This window comes from Phacochoerus africanus, chromosome 1, assembly GCF_016906955.1.
Source record: "Phacochoerus africanus isolate WHEZ1 chromosome 1, ROS_Pafr_v1, whole genome shotgun sequence".
NCBI classification, from domain to species: domain Eukaryota; kingdom Metazoa; phylum Chordata; class Mammalia; order Artiodactyla; family Suidae; genus Phacochoerus; species Phacochoerus africanus.
Window position 1 is genome coordinate 97,931,199 of NC_062544.1, and position 12,482 is coordinate 97,943,680.

Here is a 12,482-nt window from a genome sequence, read left to right on the forward strand (position 1 = left end):
ATTTTTGCGTTTATTTCTATTGCCTGGGGAGACTGCCTAAGAAAACATTGTATATACCACACCTTTATTCATTTGTCTATCAATGTACATTTAGTTTGCTTCCATGTAATTAGTTATGCAGCAGGTGCAAAGTAATCCATGCAGTGACCCACCCAAAGAAAGGAAGCAAGGTGAAGCCTTTCAGGTAGAAGGAAAAGCAAGTGTCAGAGCCAGGAAATCAGAGCATGTGTGTTATGTTCAAGGAACAGCACAGAGGACAGTGTGGCAGGAACAGAATGAATAAGGGAAGAGGAGTTGGAGGCAGGTCAGAGAGGAATTCCAGGGTCAAATCTCATTATGTCTGGGTGTCTCCACCCTGCCAGGGTATCGTACAGAGAGACATCCATTTAGGGAAGCATCTCTCTTTTTTTTTTTTTTTCCTTTTTAGGGCTGCACCTGTGGCATATGGAAGTTCCCAGGCCAGGGGCAAAATCAGAGCTGTAGCTGCCGGCCTACACCACAGCCACAGCAACACAGGATCCAAGCCACATCTGTGACCTACACCACAGCTCATGGCCATGCTGGATACTTAACCCACTGAGCAAGGGAATGAACCCACATCTTCATGGATACTAATCAGTTTTGTTAACTACCGAGCCACAAAGAGAACTCCCAATCTTAGTTCTTTAGATGGAATGTTCTGATAAGCTTTGACTCTCAGGTCATCAGATGATACCAGCCACTTTGATAATCCTAACAACCATCATTCTTTTATTTTTAAATTCATCTTTGCAGTCTAGGTGTCTCCCCTGAACTTCAGCATCTCGTTCCCCATCTTATACTTTCTCACTTCTGAAAATAAAAATCCACCTTTCAGGGACTCAAGTCAGTAACCTTAGAGACATCTCCTCCTCTCCTCTTCTTTCCTTTATATTAACTCATCCAAAATATCGACAAAAGTCTGCTACACTCCTTTTAAAATATATCCAGAACCCTACACTTCTCAGCACCTCCAGCTCAGTCTCTGTTCTCTAAGCCCCTTTATATCTAGTCTGGGTTATGGTACCAGCCTTCTAACAGTCTTCCGTTACCTTCTATGTCTGCTCTCATCTCAGTAGTCAGAGGGAGTTTTAAACCTATGTATCAGATCGTGTCATTAGTCCCAAATACCCCAATGTCTCCCCATCTTGCTCAATATAAAAACCAAAACCTTCCTAGGATAAGGCCCTTCAAGGTCCTGCCAGGTTATCTTTCCAACCCCATCTCTAATTACTCTCACCCTTACTCACTCAGTTTCAGCAACAGTGGCCTCACTGCTGTTTCAGAAACAAAGCAGGCACACTTCTGCCTCAGGGTCCATGCTCTTCCTGTTCCTCTTATCTAGAATACTCTTCCTCTGAGACATCCAAGATTTACTCCCTTACCTCCCCCAGGAAGGCACTCAGATATTTTCCCAGCAAAATCTTCCCTGGCCTCCCTATTAAAAATTGCAACCCCCTTTTCAAAATCCCTTACCTCTTCATTTCTTTGTTTTTGGAGAGAGCTCTCATCACCACCTGACATATTGTATGTCTTAATTATTATTGTCATCTTATTGATTTATTTTTGCCAGGCTTTTTCTACTAGAATAAAATCTCCTTGATGGTAAAAATCTCTGTCCGTTTTGCTCATTGCTGAATCTCTAGGTCCTAGAACAGTGCTTGGCACATAGTAAGCCCCTAGTAAACACTTGGTGAATGAATGAATGAATAAGCCCCTTAGCCTGGCTGTAAGAGCCTCTGGGAAATAACCAAATGATGAAACACAGTGGCAAATCTCCCAGACTCAGGATAATGAGAAGTTGAGATGCTCTGAAATTGAAGGAAAAAAAATAAAGGCAGGGGATGGAGAGAAGGGCCCAGTATGGATGGGGAGTACCTAAGAGGAGCCAGAAAGAAAGTTCTTCCCTCAGGAAAGGGCTCAAAAGGTGGGGGGATTTAGAAATATTTAAGGGGACTTTTAAGCTACTTTGTTGTGTGATAAGCAGTGTAAAACCCCCTCCTCCACTTCCCTACAAAATGTTCCCACCAATTATCTGCTCGGTAGTGTTGCTGCAGGAGGGTATTCTGGTGGGGAAATGGACGAGGATGGACTTGTGCATCCAAGTTGGCTGAAAGTTAGATGCAGAATCAAAGGCCAAGAGCACAGATGATATCTGAATTGCACCTGCATCCTTTAACCTCACTGTGTATTTCCTTGGCTGGCTTCTGTTGAATAGAATGGTGATTTGAACAAGGACCAGGGATTTTAATTAATCAGACACTATTCTCCATGGCTCGGGTCCAGTTTGTCTTAGGGCAGCTGCTTTTCCACACATTCTTTGGTTCATACTTATAATTATTATCAATAACCACCATATACATACAGTGTGCCAAACATGACAGCCTGAAAAGACGTGATCTCTGAGCTAAACAGCTTAGTCTCTATTTTAATCATGCAGTCCTAGGATCTTCACTCTGCTACTTTTTTCTAATAGGGTTAGCTGATTGAAAGAAAGTAGCCTTTTGAATTCCCCTCTCCATGAATTTTCTTCCAGCCTGTGCTTTGGGAGAGCTGCAGGCAAAGAATTTCTTTGAGGAACAACAAAGCTGGTTGCTGCCTCTAGAGAAGGGCCCAAAAATTAAAGCATGGAGATAAGAATCATGTTATTTTGATTGTTACTATAAAATCACATTGCAATAGTACTTATAATAATAGTTAAACCTATTTTCAGAGACAAAAAATTCATAGACTAAAAATCCATATTCATAAAAACTAATATATATATACATATATATAATTTCTTATCTGCACCCTGCTGGCTAACTTTTATCTACCTTTATTTTATTCCTATTATATTTCTTTTTTGTCTTTTTTTTTTTTTTTTTTTTTTGCTTTTTAGGGCTGCACCAGAGGCATACGGAGGTTCCCAGGCTAGGGGTCTAATTGGAGCGACAGCTGCTGGCCTACGCCACAGCCACAGCAACACCAGATCTGAGCTGCATCCGTGGCCTACACCACAGCTCATGACAACAATGGATCCTTAACCCATTGAGCAAGGCCAGGGATCGAACCTGCAACCGCATGGTTCCTTGTCGGATTCATTTCCACTGAGCCACAACAGGAACTCCTATTCCTATTATATTTCTTTAAGTATCAGTAATATGCCATAGGCTAAGAGAAATTGGGTCCTTTTCCTTTGGGGTTTACTGCCTTGAAATCCCAGCTCTGGTCAGCCTGTCTGCCTGTCCCCTCTCACCAGGCATTATTCATCATGAAACCCTTTATTTTGAAACTGTTAGCATTTCAGGTATCACATTCTCCAGGTTTTCTCAGGTAAAAAATACATAACATTTCCCAAATCTCTGAGATTTTTAAACTCATTTTCATTTAACTCCAATGCCACAAGTAATAAAGAAAAACAAAACTAAACTAACAATGCCACTGTTACAAATGGGTGGACAAAAACAAAGGTTAGCAGTGATATCTAGTAGGTAGAATGTAATAACACTTCTTGAAATCAGATCAGTAAAATACTGTTGGGATGTATGATACACAGGAAGAATCTTTGGAGTGTGACCGACACTCAGTTCACACCCATCACAAGCATGTGCAAGTCCCACATTTCAAAAACCAAGGTGGATGAACAGGACACAGAGCCTAAGACACACGCATGCCTAGAAGGATACTTGATGTGCAGCAGAGGTAGCGCGTCACAGCAGTGAAGAAAGACAGTAGTTATTTGAGGATTTTTTTGGTTTTTTGTTTTTTGCTTTTTAGGGCCACACCCTCAGCATATGGAAGTTCCCAGGTTAGAGGTCAAATCAGAGCTACAGCCGCCAGCCTACACCATAGCCACTCAGGATTGGAGACACATCTGCAAACTTCATCACAGCTCACGGCAACACCAGATCCCTGACCCACTGATCGAGGCCAGGGATTGAACCTGCATCTTCATGGATACTAGTAGGATTCATTTCCACTGACTCGTGATGGGACCTCCAAGACAGACAATCATTGACTAAATGGTTCTGGGGTGGAGGGGTTGTCCATATAAAATTTGAAATTGAACACCTACCTTACAACATATACAAGTAATTCCCAGTGGATTAAGAATTCTAATATGGAAAGCAAAATACTCAGCCTCTTAGAGGAGACTAACTTTATGGCCCAAGGAGTTAGAAAGCAGAAATATTTCTTAAAACACAAAAAACAAAAACTTTATTGGATAACATTGATTGGTAAATTGGACTGCTAAAAGTGTGAGCTTGTGTTCATCAAATAACACCCTAAAAATACATGAAAAAGCAAGCCACAAACTAAGAATAAATATCTACGATAGGGTAACCAACAAAGTATTAGTATCCTGAGAATAAAAAGAGCCCCTGCGAATGGCTAGAAAAGCAAAAAATAGCACAACTGTTAGATGGGTAAAAAATATGAACAGGTCCATCTCTAAATACACCTAGAAAGTGTGACATGGTCAATAAATATAAAAAAGATAGTCTTTCTTAGTTGTCAGGAATATGCAAATTATAATAGATACACATTGGATTAGAAAACAACAAGTGTGATACCAAGTACTTGAGACAATGTAGACCAACAGCAACTCTCATTCATTCTAAGAGAAAACAATTTGGCCTTCCCTGGTGTGGCTGAAGATGTACAGTCTGTGTATAACCCATCAATTTCATTCCCAGGACTAGATCCTAGATAAATTCTAAAAATAACATGAAATTGTATAGTACTTCACAGCTGACAAAGCACTATGGTGTATTTGTCTATATATACTGTGTTATTAGTCTATAATCTACTGCTATATTAGTCTATAAACCAGTTTTAATCCATTTTTTTGTAGGCATCAGTAACTCTATTTTTCACAGAGGTTTACTTATCCTTCTAAGGTCACATAATTGGTGGGTGGCATTGGCATTTCCCACTTTAAATCTCCCCTTCTCCTGGTTACAGCCCCCACTTTTGTCTGGAGATCTACTCTCCTCACTCTTACAGGGTCTGGATGAGGTTCCAGCCAGAGTTGGTCAATTAAAGCACCACCACAGTTGGTTCAGAAGTAACATGGATCTGTTACTGATCTGGGTTCTTGGCCTTCCTTAATCCACATAAATTGCTAAGAAGCCAGACAGGAAAATTCAGGCAAGGCTTTACTGGGGCTCCTGCTGCACTGGGGCGAGGGGCGGGGGTAAAAACAAATAACAGATTCCCTTACTTGCTTGGCCCCTGAGGGGGCTGAGCTGGTTTCTTACATGGAGCAAGGGTAAGGGTAAGTCCAGGAGGTGAGCCAGAGAGGTGGCTTAGGTGGTCTTCCCACCCCTTTGGGAGTATTGTGAGCAGGGGTGTGTGAGTGGTACCCTGCTTTGCCTTCTGACACCCTCCTTTTGCTCTCAGCTCTTCAGAAGTGGCAGTTGGATTTTTAGGGTTTTTTGTATATTTTTACCCATAATTTGTCCCAACTGCCATGCACACAGTTATTTTTAGTCCACAGTTTCTTTGTATTCTGTTGCTTGCGTAAATGTTTGTCCAGCCATTGCAGCAAAGGGCTCCAGGTCCTAGCTTATCTCAAATCTTAGGCTTGTCCATTCAGAGTGAGCCTTAGGACTACTGGGAAGGTTTTCTGTATTTTCATTCTGATCTAGGACCTGGGAGAAGATGAGCCCAGAGCTGACACAGTTGCCATGTGGAGTCTGAGAAAGACGCAGAAGTACAGTTGAGGGATGGAGAGAAAGGAAGCTCTGATGACATAGTTTACAGCTCTGAGATACCTAAGGCTAGACTGACCCCTGAACATCTAAGTTACTTAAGCAAGAAACTTCCTTTTTGCCTAAGTGATTTTGAGTTGCCCTTTCTCCAACATACAAGCCAAAGAACTCTGAACCATACAATGACAAAGCCAAAAGTACAGCCCAGGTATCCCAGTGGCCCCTCTTCTTTCCATAGCTCTACCCATCAAGGTGTGGCTGGTGGGCTCCAAACCAGCAAAAAAAATAGAAATAGTGTTTTGCCTTTACTAAGATAAGAATTTCTGGAGTTTTTTTTTTCCCCCAGCCTATTACATAAAAAAATATTTTTGTCTGGGCATATATCTAATTTGTATCCTATCCAATTCAAGGTCAACAATTTCATAATTGAAATAGTTTCTTTGTTAAAAATTTCCCTTAACATCGTCAAGGACAACATTTTGCAATTATAAATAAATTCATGCAAGCTAACAATTGAATTGAAAGGTGATCAAAGTAAGGATATAGGTTAAATTATTATCATGAAAGGGATGTCTACATGTCTATTTAATTCCACAATAGGAAGGAAGTATGACACTGCAAATAAAATAGCCAACAATACAGAGTCCTAAACAACATTTCCTCTCCACACAGGAGAGTGGGAGATTGTCAGAACTGTCATGAGGATGTTCTTGTCTTCTGACAGAGGCTGACGACACCAGGAGAGAGGCCACCCTGCCAGCTGGAGTCAGGGAACTGGAACTGAGGACCTTTGGAAATCATGCCCATAATTGCAAGACCATGATTCCCAAACTTAGTCTGACAAGTGTGACTGTACTTAGGAGAACAGTGCAACAGGGTATTTGAAACCAGGACATCACAGGAATTCTAGAATGGTGATCACAATGTAGATAATCCTGTTGTGGCTCAGCAGTCACGAACCTGACAAGTATCCATGAAGATGCAGGTTTGATCCCTGGCCTCATTCAGTGGATGACATTTCCATGTCAAATGTCAAGGATCCGACATTTCCATGAGCTGTGTTGTAGGTTGCATACGTGGCTCGGATCTGGTTTTTCTGTAGCTAGGGAACAGGCTGGCAGCTGCAGCTCCGATTTGATCCCAGCCTGGGAACTTCCATATGCTGCAGGTATGGTCCTAAAAAGAAAAAAAAAAAAAGTACATAATAAACAGCATTCTCAGGTCAGAACAATTAGGTCAGGTTATCAAAGAATGAGCGTGAGATCTCAGCACAGCTGCCAGAATTGCAAGGCACTCAGAATTGGTCTTCAACGTTTCCACTACCTGTTCACCTCTCCTCCTGTACCTCCCCCTTCCCTCATCCCTCTCCCCAAGCCCCACAACAAGGCATTTGATTTGGACACACCCACTGGGAAAGGCTTAAAACACCAAGTTAAGTGTCTTTCTCTCTGTCCATCCCATTCACTAAAATTTCCATTCCTTCATAGAATCATGAGCATTGGAGCCATGCTACTGACAAACGAAGATAGTCAAGTCAGTTAACATTCCCAAGCATCCATGTCCTCATCTGAAAAATGGCAACAAGAATAGCCAGTCATAGAGTTGTTGAGAGAATTCACTGAGATAAAGCACGTAATGCAACCTACCCAATGGATTGTCCATAGAAAAAGCCCAATAAACACCAGTATTTATTGAATTCCCTGGTGGTCTAGTGGTTAGGATTTGGTGCTTTCACTGCTGCACCCTGGGTTCAATCCTTGATCTGGGAACTGAGATCCCATGTCAAGTCACTGCATGCCAAGGCCAAAAAAAAAAAAAAAAGAATTGGTAATTATTATTATTGCTGCTAGTATTAATAATAGTGATAAAGATGAGGATGATCAGTAGGTCTAATCACCCTGTAGAAGTTTGTCTATTTTTGAAAAAGAGATTCACTGTTGATCACTTTTTGAAAGTACTCATTGACCATTGCATCTTGCTTCCACTGTTTTTGTCTATGGGGCTTTCTGTGGAACAGAGTGTGTGTCTTTTACTGTAGGGAATTTCAATAATTTTTTTTTCACAGCATCTCTCTGCTCTGAAATAAGAACTCTTCATACATAGCCTATAGCCAACCAAAATAATGCAAAACAAGGCACCAGTCCAGTATACACAATCTTTTCCCCCTTTTCTTTAGTGATTTACTTTATGAATAAATTGGCTTTCTTTAAAGGTCACTTGGTTGTTTTAGAACATTTTACACCTGACACTATCTTCTTGTGTAGGGAATTGCACAATGGATGATTTAGGCAAGATTTCCTAAGATTTTATCTATTATAGGATCACAGTTCTCCTAGAGAAAAAACAACTCAGGATGCTGACTAAGTAAAAGGATTTGCCAGAAAATACAAATTTTTATCAAAAATCAAAATAACCTACCCATGTCATGTATCTTCCACATGGATAAGACATAATACTTAATTACAATGAGTAGTTATTGAATACTTACTATATGCCTGGCAATGTACACTAAGGGTTTTATCACCTCATTGAGTCCTGACAATTATTTTATGAAAGAAGTTATTATTACTCTCATTTTTAAAATGCTTATAGATGTGAAGTAACTGGGCCAGTCACAACTAACAAGAGATGAGTGGAGGATGGATTTTTCTTCCTCTCTATTTAAAGCTTGTTGATCAGAAGTTAGACCCAATTGTTGTCCACAATACCTCCAAATGGAAATGTTGGGAAATGTAAATTGAGATAGCTGTGGAGTCCTGAATCAGAATAGCCAATTCTGGAGTTCCCATCATGGCCCAGCAGAAATGAATCTGACTAGTATCCGTGAGGACGCAGGTTTGGCCCCTGGCCTTGCTCAGTGGATTAAGTATCTGGCGTTGCTGTGAGCTGGGGTGTATGTTGCAGACCCAGCTCAGATCTGATGGTGCTGTGGCTGTGGACATGGGCCAGCAGCTACAGGCTCTGATTCTACCCCTAGCCTAGAAACCTCCATGTGCCACAGCTATGGCCCTGAAAAACCAACCAACCAAACAAACAAACAAAAAAGCCAATTCTAATAAATTTTACAGACTCTACCCTCTCAGCTTCTTCAAAACATCTGTCTTAAACTTTCCATCCACTAGGATGAAGTATGAGAATTTTCTAATTCTAAGGCAGATTTGTTATGAAAAAATCAGATACAATAATGATTATCTGCCCAGACATACACTACTTCCTTCCATCTCCCCTATAACGCTGTGAAGTGGTAGCACTCCCACTTTACAGAGAAGGAAATAAGGTTCTGGGAGATTAAGTCAGAGACCAGAGCCTGCTCTCAGCTCACAGGGATGTTCTTTTGGGCTTACAGAGTGGTATTAACATATTTGAGCCAACACTGAAAGACTAGATTACATGATAAAAATTGGATTTCTGAATTCTATTTGAGACTTTCAAATTCCTGAAAACCCTAGTCACATTTCCTCCTGGCATCAGTGTCTAAAGCTGAGGAATAGTTGCTCAGCGCCCATTGTCTCCAGCCGTCATTGACACTCTCAGCCAGCATCACTCATTTCCTTTTAGCATCAGTATCCATTGGTCCCCACCTCTCATGAGAACAGGCAGAGTGGTATGACAATTGTTGACTCATCTGCAGAAGGCTGGAGTTGTGAGGAATACTCACTTGAAAACAGCCACCATTTCCAAAGGATAGCCACACAGGAATGACTCAGATACACAGGATGCTGAATGCATTCTCCCCCTCTACTAGGAAACACTGTCACAGGACACATTTTAAGTTGTTGCAGAATGTTGTTTTCATTCATTGGCTTGTGTAAGTATCTATTATACAAGTGGCCTTTGTCCTTTTATCATGTGACTTCCCTAGGCGTACTTCTAATAAATGACTTATTTCATACAGTATCCATTTCCTCCCTCCTTTTAGTATTAGAATCCCTAAGTTTTAGCTAGAAATCCAGCTACCCAAGAAGAAACTACATTTCCAAGACTCTATTGTATCTAAGTGTGGCCAAGTAAATTACCTATACCAATGGGGTGGAGACAACTTCCAGATCTTCTAAAAGAAGACCTCCTTTTCTCCTTGCCCCAGGTGAACTATCAATATGGAAGTGAACCAACATGAGCATTGAGAACATTCAAGGAGATTACAGGGTGTTAAGAGGGTAGGCACCAGGGTCTCTGAATGTCCTTTTACAGCAGAGCTACCTTACCAGCCCAGATGAGCTCATGTTTCTTGAGAGATAAATAAGCTTATTTACTTAAGCCTCTATAGTTTATGTGTCTTTGTTCTGACAGCCCTCCTCCCCTGACCCACTCCCACTCCTTCCATTTTCAGGCATCCTTTGTTCTCTTCCTCAGGTTTCAGAGGATGACAGGGCCTTCCTTCACTATATACAGTATAGCCTTAAATCCTAACATAACTTCTTGAGAGCTGTGTAGCCTTGGGAAAGTTCCTTACCTTCTCTGAATCTAATCTGTAAAATAATAGTTGGAAGGATTTGTCAAAAGGAGAGGATACATTTATTTACCTTGTATTTGGGGGTGTGTTTAGCCTATCTTGGAAGTTATATAACCCCTCTCCAGCCTATTTTTCTCTAATACATGCTTGAGCCCATTACTCTACACTCTTATCAGTGGCACCCCCATTGCCTTTAGGAGTTGCAAAAAAGTTTAAAAAGTCCCAGATTATTGGGCTCCAGGCAGCCAAGGATGCTGTTGTTGAGTCGGGGAAAGGCCCTTTGTAAACCAGGTCCATTTTTTTTTTTTTTTTTTTTTTGCTTTTTAGAGCTGCACCCGAGGTACATGGAAGTTTCCATGCTAGGAGTCGAATCAGAGCTGTAGCTGCTCGCCACAGCCACAGCAACATAGGATCCAAGCCACATCCATGACCTACCACAGCTCATGGCAATGCTGGATCCTTAACCTACTGAGTGAGGCCAGGGATCAAACCTAAATCCTCATGTATACTAGTCAGGTATCCCGTTGTATGCTGAGCCACAACAGGAACTCCCCAGGTCTGTAATTCTTGTTTTAAGGTCTTGAACTCTAAGTTTCTACAGTTCAGCAAACTAGAAGACTATGCAGTATAGGGCTTAAGACCAGAAGAATCAGACAGACCTGGGGTCAGATACTGCCTCCACTAACTCCTGATGTAACCTCTAGCAGAAGACTTAACTCTCCTGTAGAATGGGTATAGTCCCCTGACTCAGGTCATGTTGTTCAGAGTATTAAATCAGATGCTGTACAGAGAGCTCTCAGTTGAGTGTCTCACATGTAGGAAACTCTCAATAAGCAGTTGTTATCATTGCAGTGTTCCTTAGTAGCTATTTTAGTTTGTTACAACCCAGAAGGAGCATGGACATCCTCCCGCTCCTCATCCCCTAACCGAATTTGTATTCAGGGCCGTACACAATGAACATTACATCCCCAATTGCATCTCCTTGATGACAATCTGCAAGTGACACAGAATGAACCCAGGGCCTCTCCACACACCTGTCTGTCCAGTGTATTTGGGGAGAGGTGACGTGGTCTGTGAGCAGCCAAATCTCAGCATCCTTCTACCCAGGCATCAGCTCCAGATCTCTCTCTGCCAGTTTGCCCCCAGGAACCATTAACAAGTTGACTCTGGCTTTTGATGTTCTCTCTTAGAATCCTCAGGAAGAAAAGTCCCTCATGCAAAACACCCAAAGGCCAGCTCTATTGTGGTCCAGTCATGCATTAATTAAAGCAACAAGCCAGCAACGAAAAAGGAATTTTTAATTAGCATTTTATTGCAGTTTCTCTCAAAGAACACCAAAGAAGGAATACAGAAGAACGAGTTAAAAATTCTCTCTCCCTTTTGATTCATTTCCAATTATTCCCCAAACCCTGCAGCTGTGCCAGACTCCCAGTCTTCTCTCTAAAGCAAGATGCTCACATGCACACAGGCATACACTCAGCCTACCAGAGGTATGCCAGAGCTGGCTTGCACCAGCTTGATAGAGCCAATTGTTAAATTTTCAGGAATTTTGCCCGCTAGTTGTTCAAGACAGCCATTATTAAAAATTAAATTATATAAACTTTCAACAAAATAAATTATAAACCAAAGTGATAAATATGCAATACTCAGAGGGAAAAAAGGAATAAACATACAACAAGATGAGTGTACCTCAGAATAGCTATGCCGAAGCCAGACAAAGAAGAACGCACACAGAGTAACTCCACTTACAAAAATCGAATTCCCCTTACAGTGATGGAGAGCCCATCAGGGGTTATCCTTGGGTGGGGCTGGGAAGTGGTGGTTACCAAGGGGCATGAGATATGGGAAGTGATCATCATCTTGACTGTGGTGGTCATTTTACAGGTAAATATAAATGTCAAATTTTATCAAATTGTATACTTCAAGTATGTGCAATTTCCTGCATGTCAGCTATACCTCAAGGAAGCTGTTAAACAAACACTCAAAATCCATCACTCTCTAATTATTTTACTACATTTTGCTACTATTTCTTTTCCATTTTTAAAAATTTTATTGAATTATAGTTGATATACAGTGTTGTGTTAGTTTCAGGTGTACAACAAAGTGATTCGGTTATATGTATATACACATCTATTCTTTTTCAGATTCTTTTCCCATATAGGTCATCACAGAACATTGAGTAGAGTTCCCTGTGCTATACCACAGGCCCTCATTAACCATCCATTTCACATACTGTAGTGTACATGTGCCAATCCCAAAGCCTTAATCAATACCCCCCATCCTTTGGTAACCATAGGTTGTTTTTGAAGTTTGTG